This window comes from Somniosus microcephalus, chromosome 14 (assembly GCF_052327205.1).
Source record: "Somniosus microcephalus isolate GS21.2 chromosome 14, FLI_Smic_1.0, whole genome shotgun sequence".
Lineage (NCBI taxonomy): Eukaryota > Metazoa > Chordata > Chondrichthyes > Squaliformes > Somniosidae > Somniosus > Somniosus microcephalus.
Genome location: NC_141000.1, coordinates 39,240,561 through 39,262,758, shown reverse-complemented (window position 1 = coordinate 39,262,758; position 22,198 = coordinate 39,240,561).

The following is a 22,198-nucleotide window of genomic DNA, read 5'->3' as shown; positions in this document are numbered from 1 at the left end:
AGTCACTAAGCCTACAGATCCAAGCGTCTTGGAGGCCGCCGCTCTCTGACAGGATACCAGCGGTCATCGCTGGCTTCCACAGCAGTAGGCATTGACACAGGCCTGGATGGAGAAGGTGCCTGTGTCAGTTGAAAGTCAGGAGTTTGCACAGGTGGAACCGTCTCTTTGACTTCCTGTGTTGGAGAAGAGCACTGTGGCAAAGGATGCTGGTTTGCGGTATCATCCGGAAACAGTTCAGGTCAACCAGCCGTTGGAGCCTCTGTGGCTGTCTCTGCTCCTAGCAACAGTTGATCTGTGTGTCTTCTCCAGACGACGTCCTCAGCAGTCTCAACCGTGTAAGACACAGGGCCCGTCTGCGCGATCACCGTAGCAGGAACCCATTTCGGTCCAGTGTTGTAATTTCGAGCTAGGACGTGCTCTCCCGGATGAAACCGTCTCTCCTTGGCTCTTTTCTCTCTCTTTTTAACTTGAGCTTGTTGTTGACAATGGACAACCTGTTCTGCCCTTGGAGGTTTGAGTAAGTCAAAACTTGTCCGCAACTGCCTCTTCATCATGAGCGAAGCGGGGGAAGTTTTGGTTGTGGCATGCGGCTCGTTCCTGTAGGACAACAGCAAGCTGTTCAGACATTGGTGGATTGAGCCCTGACCTTGCGATGCCTTCAAGGCGTGCTTCAAAGTTTGCACAAACCTTTCTGCCTGGCCGTTAGTAGAGGGATGATAGGGCGCAGACCTGATGTGTTGGGCACCATTCACATGCAGGAAGGTTGCAAACTCCTGTGATACAAATTGTGGACCGTTGTCACTTACGAGTTGTTCTGGTGAGCCATAACGGCTGAACATCTCACCAAGTTTCTCAATTTTTTTCTCTGCCGTGGTAGACCTCATCACAGCGACCTCCGGCCACTTGCTACGAGCATTCACAACCACCATAAACATCTTCCCTTCGAAAGGACCGGCGAAGTCCACATGTACTCGCTGCCACACTTCTGCAGGCCAATCCCAGGAGTGTAGGGTTGCCAGCTGTGGAACATTCCGGACCCTTTGACATGGGGAACATGTTTTGGCTTTCTCCTCAATATTCCCATCGAGACCTGGCCACCAGAAGTAGCTTCTTGCCATTTCCTTCATCCAAACCATCCCACTGTGGCCTGTATGAAGTTGTTGCAGTATAGGTTCCCTCAGAGGTGGCGGAATGATGACACGGCGTCCCCTAAGAAGACAACCTGCCTGGACGGAGAGCTCATTTCTTTTTGAAACGTAAGGTTTCAATCTAGGAGAATCTCCTATCGCTCTCCCTCGAATGACATCGTCCATTACCTCAGACAGGACTGGATCGTTGCGGGTGTACCTTCGCACCTGAACTGCAGTGACAGGTGCTCCCGCCACTTGTCTAAAGTAGAAGATGTCTATCTAACGAGGCTCTGGGGGAGTAACAGGCAAGGGTAGCCTCGAGAGGCCGTCTGCGTTGCCGTGCAAGTCTGATTTGCGATATTTGATGTCGTATGTGTGTCCTGACAACAGTAAAGCCCACCTTTGCATCCTGCTTGCAGCGAGAGACGGAATTCCGGTGTGGGGCCCGAAGATTGAAGTCAATGGACGGTGGTCCGTCAGGAGTGTGAACCTTCTCCCAAACAGGTACTGATGAAATTTTCGAATTCCAAAAACGATTCCCAAGGCCTTGCGCTCGATCTGCGCATAGTTACTCTCGGCCTTGTTCAAGGTGCGTGATGTGAAGGCGATAGGTTTCTCTTCACCCGAAGGCATGATGTGGGATATGACTGCTCCCAAACCATATGGTGATGCATCACATGCTAGCTGCACGGGTAGCTTTGGGTCGAAGTGTGTCAGGACCTCCGCTTGGGTGAAAGCTTCGTTGAACAGTTCAGTCCATTTCCATGTTTTGCCTTGACATAGCAACTGATGTAACGGCTTCAGCAATGTTGCTGAGTCTGGAATAAACTCCCCATAGTAGTTAAGTAGCCCCAGAAATGAACGTAACTGGCTCACATTCTGGGGTGCTGGGGCCTCCACGATCGCCTTGACCTTTGGCGGCGCCTTATGCAGGCCAGTAGCGTCAATCACATGCCCCAGGTACTCAACTGAAGACTGAAAGAATTCACATTTGTCTTTACGAACTCTGAGTCCGTACTCTTTCAGTCGTTGTAGTGTCGCATCGAAGTTCAGAAGATGATCCTCCTCATTTGTCCCAATGACAAGGATGTCGTCCAGGTAGCACTGGACTCCTGGCAGTCCACTCAAAATCTGATCCATTGCCCTTTGGAATAGAGCAGGGGCCGACGTAATTCCAAACGGAAGGCGGCAGTACCTGTATAGCCCCTTGTGTGTCACAATTGTCAGCAGCTCCTTTGATTTGTCATCGATATGCATTTGTAGATAAGCCTGGCATAAGTCTATTTTGCTGAACTTTTGCCCTCCGGCCAGGACCGTAAAAAGATCATCAATGAGGGGAAGAGGGTACTGTTCCACAGACAGCACCGGGTTAATAGTCACTTTAAAAGCCCCGCAGATTCGAACAGATCCATCCTTTTTCAAGTCAGGGACAATGGGTGTGGCCCATTTGCTCACGTTCACAGGCTCCAGGACTCCATTCTCGACTAAGGCCTCCAAGTTAGCCTCAACTTTTGGCCTAATTGCATAGGGTACAGGTCGGGCTTTGTGAAACTTCGGCTTGCTGTCAGGTTTAATGTCCAGTCTCACGCTGATCTTTTTCATGCTCCCAAGTTCCCCATTGAAGAGTTCTGCATGTTTGTTTAACACTGCAGTCAGACCTGACTCCCCTTTTGACATCATGCAGACTGCAGGCCAGTCCAGCGTGATTTTCTCTAGCCACGCACATCCCAGTAGCGATGGGTAATTTCCCTTTACCACATATAGTGGCAGTTTTGCAGTCTGTCCGTTCAATTTAACTGTCACCTCAATGATGCCTCTCATGGCCACAGGTTCGCCGGTATATGTCTTTAGCACAATGTTTGTTGGCTGAAGGGTAAGATGCTTTAGCATTTTGTTGTAGAAAGTGTCTGAAACAAGGGACACAGCCGTGCCTGTGTCCACCTCCATCCGCACTGATTGTCCCTCCACCAGTGGTGACACCCAGTAGCCATTTGAACCACCTGCAACCGTCAGTATGTGCACCTCTTCCTCCTCAGAGGTGTCGCTCCCCTCTGTTTTGCTTGTTCCATCATACTGCACTGAATGAACACTCTTTTTCCTCTCTTGTCCAAATACAGACGTTTTGCTTCCATGCTTCCCAGCTCTGTCTGTTCTTTTTTTTACCTCTACAGGCGCGTTCAATGTGACCCTTTTTGCCACCATTTCGGCATTCCAGCTCCGTACACCAGCAGTCATTAGCGTGATGGCCCATTTTCCCACAACGGTAACATGTGCCGTTCCGCGCACCTGTAGGCTCAGACGACACCTTGTGAACTCTCCCTGTTGAACTCAGCTGGTGAGCCTCCTTTTCCGCCATCTCCATGGAGACACTAACTTCAATGGCCTTTTCAAGAGTAAGGTTGTCCTCAGTAAGAAGGCGCATCTGTGTGGCTGCATTTTGCAGACCACACACCAGCCTGTCTCTAATGGTGTCATTCAGCACCTCCTTGAACTGGCAGTGTTCCGACAACCTTTTTAAAGCAGCAATAAACATCGTCACTGATTCCCCCTCCTCTTGATTCCGTTTGTGAAATCTAAATCTCTCAGCAATAACCAGAGGTTTTGGTGAAAAATGTGCTCCAAGAATTTCCACTAGTTGCTTATATGTTTTAGTTCCTGGCTTATCTGGCTGCACGAGGCTGCGAAGTAAATTGAAAGTCTTCGGCCCGATTACACTCAAAAAGGTAGGCACGACCTTTTCATTTGCCACCGCATTCGCCAATACAAAATAGTCAAAACGTTCCATATATGCGCTCCATTGCTCCACATTTTCATCAAAATCACCGATGTTTCCTAATATAGTAGCCATCTCACGTTTCAAATTAAATTTTCTGTTTACTCACTGCACCCGTAACGTACACAGATTCATCCGCTCCTCGTTGCCACTTGTTGTGTCGGTACCTTTCTACCTAGACACAATTTAGGACTCAGAACTCAGAGATTCAAACATGAAGTGCTTTATTGGAAGGAAAGGAAGTTCTGGCAAGTTCCGAACAAAGAGATCTAAAACTTAACAGAGAACACCCAACCATTTATCTCCTGTGACAGCGCCACCACAGGTGGGAGGAGAACACACAATAGAACACACAATACATAACACACGTGAGTGCAAAAGACAAGGCTGAAGTGTTTGCAACCATCTTCAGCCAGAAGTGCTGAGTGGATGATCCATATCGACCTCCTCCTGAGGTTCCCACCATCACAGAAGCCAGTCTTCAGCCAATTCAATTCACTCCAAACGATATCAAGAAACAGCTGAGCGCACTGGATACAGCAAAGGCTCTGGCCCCGACAACATCCCGGCTGTCGTGCTGCAGACTTGCACTCCAGCACTAGCCGAGTCTCTAGCCAAGCTGCTCCAGGACAGCTACAATACTGGCATCTATCTGACAATGTGGAAAACTGCCCAGGTATGTCCTGTCCACAAAAAGCAGGACAAATCCAATCCGGCCAATTACCGCCCCATCAGTCTACTCTCAATCATCAGCAAAGTGATGGAAGGTTTCGTCAACAATGCTATCAAGAGGCACTTACTCATTAATAACCTGCTCACATGCCCAGTTTGGGTTCTGCCAGGACCACTCAGCTCCAGACCTCATTACAGCCTTGGTCCAAACATGGACAAAAGAACTAAATTCCAGAGGTGAGGAGAGAATGACTGCCCTCTGACATCAAGGCAGCATTTGACCAGGTGTGGCATCAAGGAGCCCTAGTAAAACTGAAGTCAATGGGAATCAGGGGGAAAATGCTCCACTGGCTGGAGCCATACCTAGCACAAAGGAAGATGGTTGTAGTGGTTGGAGATCAATCATCTCAGCCCCAGGACATTGCTGCAGGAGTTCCTCAGGGCAGTGCCCTAGGCCCAAACATCTTCAGCTGCTTCATCAATGACCTTCCCTTAGGTCAGAAATGTTCACTGATGACTGCACAGTGTTCAGTGCCATTCGCAACTCCTCAGATAATAAAGCAGTCTATGCCCGCATGCAGCAAAACCTGAATAACATTCAAGCTTGAGCTGATAAGTGGCAGGTAACATTCGCACCACAGAAGTGACAGGCAATGACTATCTCCAATAAGCGAGAGTCTAACCACCGCCCCTTGACATTCAATGGCATTACCATTGCAGAATCTCCCACCGTCAACATCCTGGGGGGTCTCCATTGAACAGGAACTTAACTGGGCCAGCCACATAAATACTGTGGCAACAAGAGCAGGTCAAAGACTAGGTGTTCTACGTCGATTGTCTCATCTCCTGACTCCCCAAAGCCTTTCCACCATCTACAAGGCACAAGTAAGGAGTGTGATGGAATACTCTCCACTTGCCTGGATGAGTGCAGCTCCAACAACACTCAAGAAGCTCGACACCATCCAGGACAAAGCAGCCCGCTTGATTGGCATCCCATCCACCACCTTAAACATTCATTCCCTCCACCACCAGCGTACCGTGGCTATAGTGTGTACCATCTACAAGATGCACTGCAGCAACTCGCCAAGGCTTCTTCAGCAGCACCTCCCAAGCCCGCGACCTCTACCACCAAGTAGGGCAAGGGCAGCAGGCGCATGGGAACACCACCACCTCCAAGTTCCCCTCCAAGTTACACACCATCCTGACTTGGAAGTATATCACCGATTCTTCATCGTCACTGGGTCAAAATCCTGGAACTCCCTACCGAACAGCACTGTGGGAGTACCTTCACCACACAGACTGCAGTGGTTCAAGAAGGCGACTCACCACCATCTTCTCAGGGGCAACTAGGGATGGGCAATAAATGCTGGCATTGCTAGCAATGCCCGCATCCCATGAATGAATAAAAAAAAACGAATTTGCCTATTTGCAGATTTTATCTAACTCCTTCTGACTGCTCCAATTTGATTTCCCCTCCTCAACCTAGTTTAGTAACTTCTGTGAACTTGAAGAGTTTGGATTTAGTTTCTGAATCCAATTCATTAACATAGTTTGGGAACAATAAATGCCTCATCACCAATCGCTAATGCAATCAACTAAGTACTTCCCAGCACCCTGACATCATTTCCCCAACAAGTACCCACTGCTTTCTTTCCTTCAGCTAGTTCCTCATTCACGCTCGAGTTTTACCTTAAATTTAGACTGCTGGCAATTTCAGTAGCAGCTTTTCACCAGGCGTTTTGGAAATCTAAGTGCCACATCATATAGTTTTACAGTGTCTGCTTAGAATGTCATTTCCTCCAGAAATGTCAAGGAGGTTTGTCGGGCAAGATCTTTCCCTTCATGTTGTCTACGATTTACTAGGCTCCTCTCATACAGGTATTCCTCATATTTGCTCTTGCTGATTCATTCTATTATTTTACCAGGTATTGATACAAAACTGATGTGTCTGTATTCATCCAAATGTGAGTGGTCCCTGAGGAAGTGTTAAGTGCTTTTCCAGCACTGCTTGTGGGACAGGAGGAGCAGGAGTGCTTCCCCTCAGCCCATCAACAAACCTGTTTCCTGCTCCATGCGATTGACGACCCCCCACCACCCTGCCACGATTGGAAACCCCCCGCCATGACCTACCACACTGCAATCACTGACCCTCCCCAACCTCCCTATCTCTGCCCCGATCATGGACTTCTTTGTCTTTAAGATTCAGTTGATCCGTTCAGCTGCCTCTGCCACTTCCCTTCCTTCCCCTAGCCCACCGGGCCAAACTTCCTCCAAGGTTTCCCCCTGCCCTAGTCCTGAACTCGCATCATTCTCCAGTTTCTCTCCGATCTCCCCTCATGAACTCTCCACGCTCATCTTGTCCATGAGACCTACTTCCTGCTCCCTCGACCCTATTCTGCTGACCACCCAACTTCCTTTTCTGGCTCCCATGTTAGTTGACATTGTTAACGGTTCTCTCTCCTCAGGTACTGTCCCCCCTCCCTCAAATCTGCCATCATCACTCGTCTCCTCAACAAACCCCTCCGTCCTTGCAAACTATGCACTCCTGGCTGGCCTCCCACATTCTACCCTATGTAAACTTGAGGTGATCCAAAACTCGGCTGCCCGTGACCTAACTCGCACCAAGTCCTGTTCACCCATCACCCCTGTGCTCGCTAACCTACAATGGCTCCCAGTTAAGCAACGCCGCGATTTCAAAATTCTCATCCTTGTTTTCAAATCCCTCCATGGCCTCGCCCCTCCCTATCTCTGTAATCTCCTTCAGCCCCACAACTCTCCGAGATATATGCACTCCTCTAATTCTGCCCTCTTGAGCATCCCTGATTATAATCGCTCAACCTTTGGTGGCCATGTCTTCTATTGCCTAGATCCTATGCTCTAGAATTCCCTGCCTAAACCTCTCCGCCTCTCTACCTCTCTTTCCTCCTTTAAGATGCTCCTTAAAACCTACCTCTTTGACCAAGCTTTTGGTCACCTGCCCTAATTTATCCTTATGTGGCTCGGTGTCAAATTTTTTGTCTTATAATACTCCTGTGAGGTGCCTTGGGACATTTTACTACATTAAAGGTGCTATATAAATACAAGTTGTTGTTGTTGTTGTTGCTGATCTCTCTCCAACCCCTCCTGTCAATCAGTTTGGCTTCCGGGCGGGAACATGTTAAAAAAACTGTTAAAACACCACAGTGTTCGCCCAACCAGGACTCCTCCCCCCTCCTCACTCAGAAATCCCACCCCAGTAAATATCGGGGCCAAATTATCTTGTCATGTATCTCATTGCTGTTTGTGGGACATTGCTGTGTGCAAATTGGATGCTGCATTTCCATGTATTACAACAGTGGCTACACTTCAAAAAGTATTTAATTGGCTGTGAAGTGCATTTAGGACATACGTGCATAAGACGTAAGAATTAGGAGCAGGAGTAGGTCATACGGCCCTTCGAGCCTGCTCTGCCATTCAATAAGATCATGGCTGATCTTTGACCTCAACTCCACTTTCCCGCCCTATCCCCATATCCTTGGATTCCCCATGAGTCCAAAAATCTATCGATCTCAGCCTTGAATATGCTCAACGATTAAGGAACCACAGCCCACTGGGATAGAGAATTCCAAAGGTTCACAACCCTCTGAGTGAAGACATTTCTCCTCATCTCAGTCTTCAATGGCCAATCCCTTATCCTGAGACTATGTCCCCTAGCTCTAGACTCTCCAGTCAGGGGAAACAGCCTCTTAGCATCTACCCTGTCAATCCCCCCTCAGAATCTTATATGTTTCCATGAAATCATCTCTCATTCTTCTAAACTCCAGAGAGTATAGACACAATCTACTCAATCTCTCCTCATAGGACAACCCTTTCATCCCAGGAATCAATCTGGTGAACCTTTGTTGCACCGCCTCTAAGGCAAGTATATCCTTCCTTAGATACGGTCTCACCAGAGCTCTGTACAATTGTAGCAAGACTCCCTTACTCTTATACTCCAACCCCCTTGTAATAAAGGCCAACATGCCATTTGCCTTCCTTATTGCTTGCTGTACTTGCATGTTAACTTTCTGTGTTTCATGTGCAAGGACACCCAAACCCCTCTGAATGCCAACATTTAATAGTTCCTCACCATTTAAAACATATTGGCCTAGAAATTCAGTTGGGCCCCGTTTGGGGCGCCAAGCTCGCCTGGGCGCCGGAATTACCGCTGCGAGCGGAGCCACTAGCGCCATCCCGATATTCAGTTTCAGCGCCCCAAACGGAAGCGGGCCGCTACTCGAGGCTCCCCGCGTCCCGCTTGGGGCGCTGAAACTGATTATCACAGCGCAACGTGCCGCAGTGCCACACGCTGCGGCACGGCACGCTGCGGTACTGCAGGCTTTCCTCCCACTGTTAAGGGGGAGGTGCCTGCAACAGTGCGAGCCCTGCTCGCGAGTGCCGGCAAATGAGCCCGGCACCAAGGAGAAGTGCCGGGCTCTCGGGAAACAGCCGGCAATGCCGCGGGGGGGGGGGTTTAGGAGGCCGGGGACGGAGGTGCTGGCAGGCGGCCGCCGAAAAAGCGGCCGCCCCGCACCTCCACCTTAATTTGCGCCACTACCGCCACAGGTAGGCCCTGTGAACCGGTCGCAATTTGCGACCGGCGTTAATGAGGCGGGCGCGACCAAATATGGTGATCGGGGCGGGAGCGGGGCGCTGCACGCACCGATGACATCATCGGTGGCGGCGCAGCCCTACAGGCTAACGCCGCCATTAGCGCCCCGCTAAATATCGCGGGAGGTGTGGCCAGTGGCGCTAAAGCCACTGAGTGCCCTCTTTGGGCGCTAACTGGTGGCGCAGCCCACTGAATTTCTAGGCCCTTCTGTTTTTCTATTCTTCCTACCAAAGTGAATAACCTCACATTTCCCCACATTATACTCCATCTGCCACCTTCTTGCCCATTCACTTAACCTGTCTATATCCCTTTGCAGTCCTCCTCACAGCTTACTTTCCCACCAGCTTTGTATCATCAGCAAACTTGGATACATTACACTCAGTCCCTTCATCTAAATCATTAATATAGATCGTAAATAGCTGAGGCCCAAGCACTGATCCTTGCGGCACCCCACTAGTTGCAACCTGCCAACCTGAAAATGATCCGTTTATCCCTACTCTCTGTTTTCTGTCCTTTAACCAATCCTCTAGCCATGCTAATATATTAGCCCAAATCCCATGAGCCCAATCCCATGAGTCCTAATCTTGTGTAACAAACTTTCGTGTGGTACCTTATTGAATGCCTTTGGAAAATCCAAATATACTACATCCACTGGCTTCCCTTTATCTACCCTGCTAGTTACGTCCTGAAGGCATGACAGGGCTTTATAAATAAGTTATTTCTATCTGTCCAGCCATGCTGCAATAATCTACTATGGAGAGTGTGTTTGGCCCAACCAGTCCATGTTGGTATTTATCCTTCACGTGAACAGTACCTGCCTTGTTCCAATATCCCTCTATTCCTTTTTCTTTCAGTGAGCCATCTAACCTATTCTTAAATGTTGGCATGGTCTCTGTTTCAACATCTGAGTAAAAAAGATTCTCCTGCTCCCTTCCCTAAAATGCTCACATTTAACCATCAATTTAATTCACATTTAAGACCCCAAATTACTGGAAACAGGTTTTTCTTATCTACACTGTCCAATGATTCATAATTTCAAACAATTCTAGCAAATCATCCCATAATCTCCTTTGGTGTAAACAGCCCCAAAGTTTCAAGTCTTTCTTTGTATTTTTATGTCCTTATACAAGGCAGGGTCTGACAACTATCCTCTCTTTCTCTGTAAAAGCATTTATAGATATGTGTGAAGAGAAAAAGATTGGTGATGTCAAGCGTAGGTCCCTTGCAGTCAGAATCAGGGGAATTTATAATGGGGAACAAAGAAATGGCAGACCAATTAAATACATACTTTGGTTCTGTCTTCACAAAGGAGGACACAAATAACCTCCCAGAGATGTCGGGGAACATAGGGTCTGATGAAAGGGAGGAACTGAAAGAAATCAGTATTTGTAGGGAAATGGTGTTAGGGAAATTGATGGGATTGATGGCCAATAAATCCCCAGGGCCTGATAATTTACATCCTAGGGAACTTAAGGAAGTGGCCCGAGAAATAGTAGATGCATTACTGATCATCTTCCAACATTCGATGGAATCTGGAACAGTACCCATGGATTGGAGGGTAGCTAATGTTACCCCACTAGTCAAAAAAGTTGGCAGAGAGAAAACGGGGAATTACAGATCGGTAAGCCTGACATCGGTAGTGGGGAAAATGCTACAGTCCATTATTAAAGACGTAATAGCAGAGCACTTGGAAAACAGTGACAGGATCGGACAAAGTCAACATGGATTTACAAAAGGTAAATTGTGCTTGACTAATCTACTGGAATTTTTTGAGGATGTAACTGGTAAAATAGATAAGGGAGAACCAGTGGATGTGGTGTAATTGGACTTTCAGAAGGCTTTCGATAAGGTTCCGCATAAGAGATTAGCGTGTAAAGTTAAGGCACATGGGATTGGGGGCAAGGTATTGACTTGGATAGAGAACTGTTTGGCAGACAGAAAGCAAAGAGTTGGAATAAACAGGTCTTTTTCCGAGTGGCAGGCAGTGACTAGTGGGGTACCGCAGGGATCGGTCCTTGGACCCCAGCTATTCACAATATATATTAATGATCTAGACAAGGGAACTAGATGTAATATCACCAAATTTGCAGATGACACAAAGCTGGGTGGGCATGTGTGCTGTGAGGAGGATGCCGTGAAACTGCAGGATGATTTGGACAGGTTGGGTGATTGGGCAGAAGCATGGCAGATGCAATATAACATGGATAAATGTGAGGTTATCCACTTTGGTGGCCAAAACAGGAAGGCAGATTATTATTTGAATGGCAATAGATTTGGAGAAGGGGAAGTGCAACGAGACCTGGGTGTCCTTGTGCACCAGTCTCTGAAGGTAAGCATGCAGGTGCAGCAGGCGGTTAAGAAGGCAAATAGTATGTTGGCCTTCATAGCGAGAGGGTTTGAGTACAGGAACAAGGATGTCTTGCTGCAGTTGTACAGGGCCTTGGTGAGACCACATCTTGAGTATTGTGTGCAGTTCTGGTCGCCTTATCTGAGGAAGGATGTTCTTGCCATGGAAGGAGTTCAGCGAAGATTCACCAGACTGATACCTGGGATGGCACAATGATGTATGAGGAGAGATTGGGTCGATTGGGCTTATACTCACTGGAGTTTAGAAGAATGAGAGGGAATCTCAATGAAACTTATAAAATTCTGACAGGACTGGACAGACTAGATGCAGGAAGGATGTTCCTGATGGTTGGGGAGTCCAGAACCAGGGGTCACAGTCTAAGGATAAGGGGTAAGCCATTTAGGACAGAAATGAGGAGGAATTTCTTCACCCAGAGAATGGTGAACCTGTGGAATTCTCTACCACAGAAGGCAGTAGAGGCCAATTTATTAAATGTATTCAAGAAGGAGTTGGATATATTTCTTAAGGCTAAAGGGATCAAGGGGTATGGGGAGAAAGCAGGGACCGGGTACTGAATTTGGATGATCAGCCATGATCGCATTGAATGGTGGAGCAGGCTCGAGGGGCCAAATGGCCTACTCCTGCTCCTCTCTTCTATGTTTCTATGTTTTCCTCAACATCCTTCCATTAGTGTGGTCTTTCTAAGCTTTTGTATAGATTCTGCACTACATCTTGACTTTTCTATATCTCTTTCCATAAAACCCAGTATTTGTATAGTATTTTCTTTCATGGCAGTATACAGTTGAGATGTTGCTTTTGATGTCTTCTGAACCTGAACCCTCAAATCTCTCTGCTGTACCACAGCACCCAGCTTTCCCCATTCAACGTATAATGAATCCTTTTTTTTACCCTTTCACTCTACTTACCTCCACACACCCTGAAAACATTGTAATTATAAACAGCATCATCATCTCCCCATGGTTCTGGAGTATTTACTTGTGTGGACTGGTTATTGTCCTCTTCAAACCAAGGGCCAAATGTCATTGCTTTCATTGTTCCATTAGGAAAAATAAAATAAGTTCCCAATGTTCTGCTAAAGGCACCTGTTATTAACTTATCCCACATATTTTGCATGTCATCTTCCAGTCATTTTAGTGCAACCCCACAACAAGAGATATGAAAAAGAAACTTAGGTTCATTTTTCAATTATTCTGCTTAATAATTGAGGCTGATAAAAAAATATATATTTTGAGTCCTGTAACGCTTGTGAGGAAACAATGAGTGAAATTTTGATGTCTGAAACCCTGAAAATGGCGTGGAAAAGCTTACCGCCCTGTTTCCGCCAGCTCTGCGGCCATCTTCATTTTGCTGGGGTCGTCCGAATAGACGGCCTGGGCAGCAGCCTGAAGAGGGAACACAGCTGATTTAGATATTTGAATTGGGGTCCTATCAGGTCACGAGGAGCTTTGTCGTGAGCAGTCCGGCCAGTATTAGCTGGGCCAAAGAGAGCCGAAAGGGAATTTTCCTGGCTCCACAATACCAGCCTGGGACACTGCCACTTGGATTCCCCACCCCGGAGATCAGAGCCCCCACCTCCACTTAAGTTCATCCATTCACCTTAACAATAGTCTCAAGCGCTGGAACTGATCACTCTGGGTCTAGGATCCAGGTTGTATGACTTGCTTGCCACTTAATGTAATCTGTAGAGCAGTTGTATAAAAACAATGCTGTTATTAGTCAATGTATATTGAAGCTTGTTGTTTATAACCACTCGGGCCTGAATCACACGGAGGTTATTGTTGCAGGACTAACAACCCTTTGTTGCAACCGTAACCATGGAAAATCTGCTAACACATTGTATGGCTGAGCTGCAAAATGCAGCAGCCTTTTATTGCTTTGCAGACGCTGGCGTGCTTTGAGAACAATAGCACAGTTTTTCATTATTGCAAAAGGCTCCTACCATTTCTGCAAAGATTGGGCATGGCACAAAACCTGAGATTAGAAGCTGCTGTTGCTGAGAGAAATATTGCTGGGGAGATTTCACAGAAAAGGCAACTATATATGTAAATTCCATGTGTCTTGTGAATTAGATAAGTGTTTTTGTGTTTGTGGTATTATAATTCTTGGATTTAGTAGTGTACCCTCAGGTTGCTGGCAAAACAAGATGTTGCCTCAAAGGATTCTCTAAGAATATTTTGACTGATTCTCTTCTCCTCTTTGCCAGTTTTTTATTGTTTGCTTCTTGCTGGTTCTTCATTGGTAGATTTTGTAGCAGTGTGCTACTTGTTCATTAGTAGAGTCCCTGCCCCTTCAGTGGAGATTTGTTCCCTTTTAGGGCAACTAAATGGCATTTAGCCAATAAAATACAAGTGTAATTTTTTTTTGAAGTGCGATGATTTAAGTGCAATGGGCAGACATTCGTTGCAAAACTTACACAAAGAATCTGAGCACAGATGGAGGCCATTTGGCCCATCATGCCTGTGCTGGCTCTTTGAGATAGCTGTCCAATTAGTCCCGCTCCCCCGCTCTTGCCCATATCTACAGTATATTAGAAGTCTTACAATTGCGTGCACATTCTGTCATCTATTTCCATTATCCCATGTCCACATTTATAATGCAAATGGTTTATGTAAAACGTGTTAGTCTACAATTACACCCTTGCCCCCAGCGGGGAGGCTGTAATGCTATCACTGGCAGGAGGGTGTAATTATAGTATATAAGTTTACATAGACAGTTTGTATTATAAATGTGGACATAGGGATTTATAATGAAAATATAAAAAGACAGAATATATTACTTTAAAATGGGGACTGAATTCTGCCTGCATTCCCTAGACCAATTATTGCCTGCCTGCTAACCTCAATTCATCTTAGACTGCACTGGGGAGATTTTGAGGCCTCCAACCCAGGTGATATTTTCCGCTGAGAGGGGGTAGAAAGTGGTTGTAAAACTAGAATAAGGCTCCTTGCATATACCACTGAGAGGTCGAGGGCCTGTTTTAGGACCCCTCTAAGAGATTGGGCTGCCCTGAGCACAGCAAGCGTCAGGCCTGCTCCGCTCAGGCTTTCCTCCTGCGGATGTGGCCTACGTACCGGCAGCCACCACCAAAAAGGTAAGTTTAAATGTTTTTTAATCATGTAGAGCCAGTAGGAGCAGGAGTGTTCCGCCCACCTCCATAGCACTCCTGACAGCCGCTGCCGGCTGCAATGGACCCCCCTCCCCTTGCCCTTCCCCTTGTGCACTTACCTGAGGGCCATGGTCTGTGAGGCAAGCGGCCCAAATTTTATCTTCTGAAATGGGTGAGCCACTTGTGGATGCGCAATAGGCGCTGGCAGCTCACCTGAATTATTGAAATGGGGCACGAGGCCCAATTTTCCATTCAGTTAAATTAATGGATGGAAAACAAGGCGAGCTCCATTATGGGTGCACGATCCTCCCTGCCCGATTTTCTTCTATGTGCAACATTTAACACTTAACTGCAAAAGAGGTAAATCTGCCCAAATAACAACAGAAAAGGCTGGAAAAACTCAGCAGGCTAGGCAACATCCGTGGAGATAGAAACAGAGTTAACGTTTCAGGTTGAAGACCTTTCGTCAGAACTGGAAAAAAACAGGAAAGGGGATAGGTTTTAAAGCAAGTAGGGGCTGGGAAAAGGGGGAGGGGATGAAAGAACAAAAGGGAAGGTCAGCGACAGGATAGAAAGCAGGAGAGATTAAGAGACATTGAGAGACATTAAGAGATATTCAAGGAATAAAGGATGGCTCAAGATGAAGTGTGAATGGCCCTGGCAGAATGAAGGACAACTGCCATGTGGGAGGAAAGAAAAAAGCCCAGGCAAAAGTGTGCATTAAAGAAAAAGAAAAGAGAAAATAGGGGCCGAGGTTATGATCTGAAATTGTTGAACTCTATTACGATAGCAAAATACCACATCGTGAGCAGCGAATACAGTATACTAAATTGCAGGAAGTACAAGTAAATTGCTGTTTCACCTGGAAGGGGTGTTTGGGGCCCTGGACAGTGGGGAGGGGGGAGGTATATGGGCATGTGCTGCATCTCCTGCGCTTGCACGGGAAGGTGCCGGGCGAAGGGGAAGGGGTGCTGGGGGTGGTAGAGGAGTGGACTAGGGTGTCGCGGAGGGAGCGGTCCCTACAGAATGCTGAAAGGGGAGGTGAGGGGAAGATGCGTTTGGTGGTGGGGTCATGCTGGAGGTGGCGGAAATGACACAGGATTAGGCACTCTACAGCCCTCTGGGCTCAACATAGAGTTCAACAATTTCAGATCATAACCTCAGCCCCTATTTTCTCTTTTAATTTTTTTTTAATCCACACTTTCATCTGGGCTTTTTTCTTCCCTCCCACATGGCAGCTGTCCTTCATTCTGCCAGATCCATTCACACTTCATCTAGAGTCATCCTTTGTTCCTTGAATATCTCTTAATGTCTCTCAATGTCTCTTGATCTCACCTGCTTTCTATCCTGTCGCTGACCTTCCCTTTTGTTCTTTCATTCCCTCCCCCTTTTCCCAGCCCCTACTTGCTTTAAAATCTATCCCCTTTCCTGTTTTTTTCCAGTTCTGACGCAAGGTCTTCGACCTGAAACGTTAACTCTGTTTCTCTCTCCACGGATGTTGCCAGGCCTGCTGAGTTTTTTCAGCGTTTTCTATTGTTATTTTGGATTTCCAGCATCCGCAGTATTTTGCTAAGGTAAATCTGCCCCATTGACTAGTTTTATGACACTTTTATTGGAGTCATAACCATGTTCCTACCACTTCTTTACTGGCTAGGTAAAAGTGTTCAAGAGCTTTCACAGTATAATAGAAAATGACATATCTGATGATCAATTACACTCACTTCATACTTTGGAATCTACTGGCCCCGCAAATCCGTGGGAAGTGTTTGCAGGGTCACTGGGAGGGCTTCTAATTTGCCTGCGGTGGGCTGGCAAAAGTGCCACTGTGGACACATCTTCAGCACCAGGCATCCAAAAACTCCGACACCTCTCTGGTTGGGGGCAGGAGCTGCGCTGGCCACCTCACCCAGGCATCAAGCAGTCTTCCTGTGTAAGATGGATGATCTTGATGTTCTTTAAAAATAGAATTTGGGGAATTCGTTGGGGTCCAAGCCAATTCCCTGGCCCAGACACCCAGTGAGACCCACGGCCACCATTTGGAAGCCCATTCCCCTCATCTGACTTGACGCATCAGCCTCCAGTGCTACATTGGGTCCTGAATGAGCTGGGTAAGTGGAAGTGTCTGGCTTTGTAAGGGGCAGAGGGAGGTTCCGCCCCTTAACGGGAAGGCTTACTCTCATATTCTATTTTCCCTTTCTTAATTAATCCCTTTGTCCTCCTTTGTTGAATCCTAAACTGCTCCCAATCCTCTGGATTACTGCTTTTTTAGGCCAATTTATATGTCCTCTCCTTGGATCTTATGCTTTCCCTAATTTCCCTCGTTAGCCACGGTTGAGTCACCTTTTTTGTTTTATTTTTATGCCAAACTGGGATGAACAAATTCTGTAGTTCATCCATACGGTCTTGGAATGTTTGCCATTGCCTATCCACCGTTAACCCTTTGAGTGACATTCCCCAATCAATCCTACCCAATTCACGCCTCAGACCATCGTAGCTTCCTTTATTTAAATTGAGGACCCTAGTCTCTGAGTCAACTACTTCATTCTCCATCTTAATGAAGAATTCGATCATATTATGATCTCACCGACCCAAAGAACCTCGTATAACAAGAATGCTAATTAATCCTTTCTCGTTACAGAATACCCAGTCTAAGATGGCCTGATCTCTGGTTGGTTCCTCGACATATTGGTCCAGGAAACCATCCCGTAAACACTCCAGGAATTCCTCCTCCAAAGTATTGTTACTAATTTGGTTAGCCCAATCTATATGTAGATTAAAGTCACCCATGATGACTGCTGTGCCCTTTATGCACGCTTCTTTAATTTTCCTTTTAATGCCACCCCAACCTCCGCATTACTGTTTGGAGGTCTATATACCACTCCCACTAACGTTTTCTGCCCCTTGGTATTTCTCAGTTCTACCCATACAGATTCCACATCATCAGAGCTAATATCCTTCCTTACAATTGTGTTAATCCCTTCTTTAACCAGTAAGGCTACCCCGCCTCCCTTTCTTTTTTGCCTATCTTTCCTGAATATTGAATACCCCTGAATGTTGTGTTCCCAGCCTTCGCCACCCTGGAGCCATGTTTCCGTAATCCCAATCAAATCATATTCGTTTATGTTAAGTCTGTGTGTTATAGTGAGAATTACTACACAGACCACAAGAGTAAATTCAACAGGTCTTTACTGGTTGGAGGTCGGACTATACTGAATACAATATTATTACACTGTGTTTATATACCGGTGTGGTCACCACCGGTAATACGTATACAGCAGCCAAAGAAAGTAGTACCTTTCTTAAGGTGGACCAGGCTTAAGTTCTCTTAAGGTGGAACAGGTTACATACACCACAATCCTCCCTTTTTAGCTTAACAGTCATATCCCCAAATAAACATAACATATATACATATATAACTTCAGGTATAACAGTTCAAAGGTTCAGTCTCTCAGGAGGCTTTCTGATTCGGCTTGGATAACGCCTTTCAGTGGTCTCTGATTCTTGTTGTTGAGGTGCCTCCTCTAGTTGGTTGCCAATGTATTGGGTGTCATCATCATCAAATACGTTCTCGGCCGAGGTAGATGCTTCAGGTTCATGAACGTCTTCCACAGCTGTCTCTGTCACAACCATGGGTTCGACCCTTGCTCTCGACTCTACCAGTTGATCCGCATGACGCCTTATCACATTATGACCAATATCTACGGTGTACATCAGAGGTCCTTGTCTGGCCCGGATTGTTCCGGACTGCAATTTTTCGTTTCCATAGCCCCTTGCCATCACTGGTTGTCCTACGTCGAAAGTTCGAGTGGTCTTGCTGTTAATATGCCGAAACTGTTTGTTTTCCACTTCCCTCCGCACATTTGGTTTTAACAAGTCCAACTTGGACCGCAACCTCCTGTTATAAAACATCATAGCAGGACTTTGGTTAGTCATGGCATGATCGGCGTTTCTATATGACATCAGGAACTTATCGACCTTGTGTTGCAGCGGAATCTGATCATCATTCATGGCCTTAATAGCCTTTTTGAATGTCTGGACAAATCTTTCAGCCAACCCGTTTGTCGCCGGATGATATGGGGCAGAGGTATAATGTTTAACTCCATTCTTCTTTAAGAATTGTTGGAATTCTTCCGATACAAACTGTGGTCCGTTGTCCGAACAGATCTGCTCTGGCAATCCGTTCCTTGCGAATATTGTTCTTAACACCGCAATTGTCTTTTCTGAAGTAGTGGTATTCATCTTGATGACTTCTGGCCATTTGGAATGTGCGTCCACCGCGATTAGGAACATGGAGTCCATGAATGGACCAGCAAAGTCAATGTGTACGCGTTGCCATGGGGCTGAAGGCCATTCCCATGGGTGTAGCGGTGCTATCGGAGGTGCATTTTGCACTTTTTGACACCCAGCGCAGCTTTTCGTTGACTCCTCAATCTGTTGGTTAATACCCGGCCACCATACGTAAGCCCCAGCAAGACTTTTCATTTTAACTCCCCCCAGATGACCTTCATGTAGTTCTTTTAACACTCTTTCCCTTAACTTGGGAGGAATAATCACTCTTGTCCCGTACATCAAAGTACCATGGCAGACGGACAGCTGGTCTCGCCTTGCCGAGAATGCCGGTAACAGAGGATCACCCCGTGTTGGCCATCCTTTCACTGTCACCTCGTAGACTCTGGACAGTGTTGGGTCGTTCCTGGTTTCTCTTTCAATACTTGCGTTGGTGACAGGTAAACACTCGATAATGGTCGAATGAAATAACTCAACAGGGTCAACTTCCGTCGTGTCTTCATCTTCAGGTAGTGGCAGGCGCGACAGGCCATCAGCATTGCCATGCTGTTTCGTACCTTTGAATTCTATCTGATATTGATGTGCCCCTAAGAAAAGAGACCATCTCTGGAGACGCTGTGCTGTCATCACCGAAACACCCTTCTTAGGGTTAAAAATGGACACCAACGGTTGATGGTCCGTCAGAAGTGTGAATTTTTGGCCCTGTAGGTAATGATTAAACTTCTTCACTCCCCATACAAGGCTAAGGGCCTCCCTATCGATCTGCGCATAGTTGTGCTCAGCGGAGGTCAATGATCTGGATGCAAACGCGACTGGCCTTTCCGTGCCATTTGGCAATTTATGTGAGAGTACTGCCCCAATACCATATGGAGAAGCATCACAAGCCAACCGAATAGGCAGTGTCGGGTTGAAGTGAGCCAACACTTCCTCTGAGGTGGTCAATTCTTTGCTTTTGCGAAATGCCTTCTTACAGTTTTCGCCCCAGTCCCATGGTACCCCTTTCTGTAAAAGAGCGTTCAACGGATGCAGCACTGTGGATAGATTTGGCAGAAATTTATGGTAGTAGTTAATTAATCCTAGAAACGACCTCAACTGAGAGACATTCTCCGGAGCGGGAGCCTTTACAACTGCCGCTATCTTGTCAGGAGACTTATGAAGCCCCTCCCGGTCAATGACATGACCACAGTACGAGATCCGCTTCTGGAAGAACTCACATTTCTGCCGATTTACCCTAAGTCCATACTCTTTCAGTCTGTTGAGCACCAGTTCCAAGTTAGCGAGGTGCTGTTCATCACCATCACCTGTGATCAGAATGTCGTCCAGGTAACATTGTGTGCCTGGAATTCCCTGTAATACCTGCTCCATGGCCCTCTGCCAAATTGCTGGAGCCGATGCCACACCAAAAACCAGCCTATTGTACCGGTACAACCCTCGATGCGTGTTGATCGTGAGGTATTGGCGTGACTCTTCTTCAACCTCCATCTGCAAGTACGCCTGCGCCAGGTCTATCTTGGTGAAGTGTTTCCCGCCAGACAGTGAAGCAAAAATATCCTCAATCCGTGGAAGCGGATACTGCACCGTGTGAAGCACCGGATTAACGGTGATTTTGAAATCTCCACAGATGCGAACCTTCCCTGGATCTCCTGGCTTATTGTTCGCAGGACGTTTCATAACGGGAACAATGGGCATAGCCCACTCACTCCAATCTACTTTAGACAGTACCCCTGAACGTTCTAGTGCTTCCAGCTCCGCTTCAACCGCAGGTCGTATTGCATAGGGTACCGGTCTGGCTTTAAAAAATTTTGGTTGTGCATGTTCATCAATCTTGATGTTTGCCGTAATTCCTCTCAGTGTTCCCAGTCCCGGCTGGAACACCTCTTTAGCCTCATCCAATATTCTGGACAATCGTTTAGGTTTGACAGCTGTTTCCCCGGAATCTACCGTTAGTGCTTTCAAGGAGTGCCAGTCCATATTCATTTTCCTAATCCACTCCCGTCCTAGTAGTGGTGGACCTCCTTCAGGTAGCACATATAAGTCCATTACTTGGCTTCCTTCGCCCTTGTGGACCACTTCTACCTCTATTTTTCCGATGGGGTACACTCTTTGCCCCGTGTACGTTTTCAATATAATCTCCGTATCCTGTAAGGGAATATGTTGGAATAACCTTCTGTAATCTTTCTTATTCATGACCGTCAATGCCGATCCAGTGTCCAATTCCATTGTTACTTGGACTCCTGCTATCTTAAGAGTGACCCAAATTGTCTGGAGGTCTGTATCCTTACCAACGTTGTGTATTCTTAAGCTATCCAGTTCATTACTGCTAGCGTCTGAATCTGACTTCTGTTCGGTCAAACTGTTCTTTGTCACCTTGTGTACCTTTGCATATTTTCCTTGCGGTGACTTTTTATTGCTGGTCTTCTTTCCTGACCGGCATACTTTAGCTATGTGGCCAAGCCTGCCACACGTTCTGCATTCTTGGTTTTTAAACCAACACTGGTTCTGATCGTGCATTGTCTTTCCACAACGATAACATTTGACAGAACTCAAACCCAATTTGTTTGTACCGAGTTCCGGTGGCCGTAGCTGCATTACTGCCGTGCCTCTCGCTGCGGCCTCGTGTGCTGCTGCCATAGTGACCGCCTTCTCGAGAGACAGCTCATTCTCCTCGAGCAGTCGCCTTTGTGTATCCTGTTTAAATAAACCACACACAAATCTATCTCGAAGTGCCTCTGTCAGTCCCGTTCCAAACTGACAATATTTTGCTAGCTTACGTAATTCCATCAAATATTCAGCATTGCTTTCATTTTGCAGCTGTCTTCTATCGTAAAATTTAAATCGTTCCGCTAGCATCAGCGGCGTGGGGCTAAGATGATTTTTTAGGACAGTAACAATCTGTTCGAACGTCTTATCTGCCGGTTCATCTGGTGATAACAGGTGTTTCAATTGCCCGTATGTCTTCGCACCCATTATGTTTAGTAATGTTAGTGCTTTATCTGTCTCAGGAATTTTATTTGCCTTACAATAGTTTTGTATGCGTTCTACATACATAGCCTAGTCTTCTATATCACTGTCGAAGGCATCAATGTTCCCATGTTTAGGCATCGTAGCAATTTATCGTATTTTTAATGTTATCTAAGATGGCGGCTTCCCGCTCTTGCCGTCGTCCTCCGCCCACAAAATGGCGGTTTTCCCGCGCTTGGCGGTCTTCACCCATCCCCCGACGCTGTCTCCG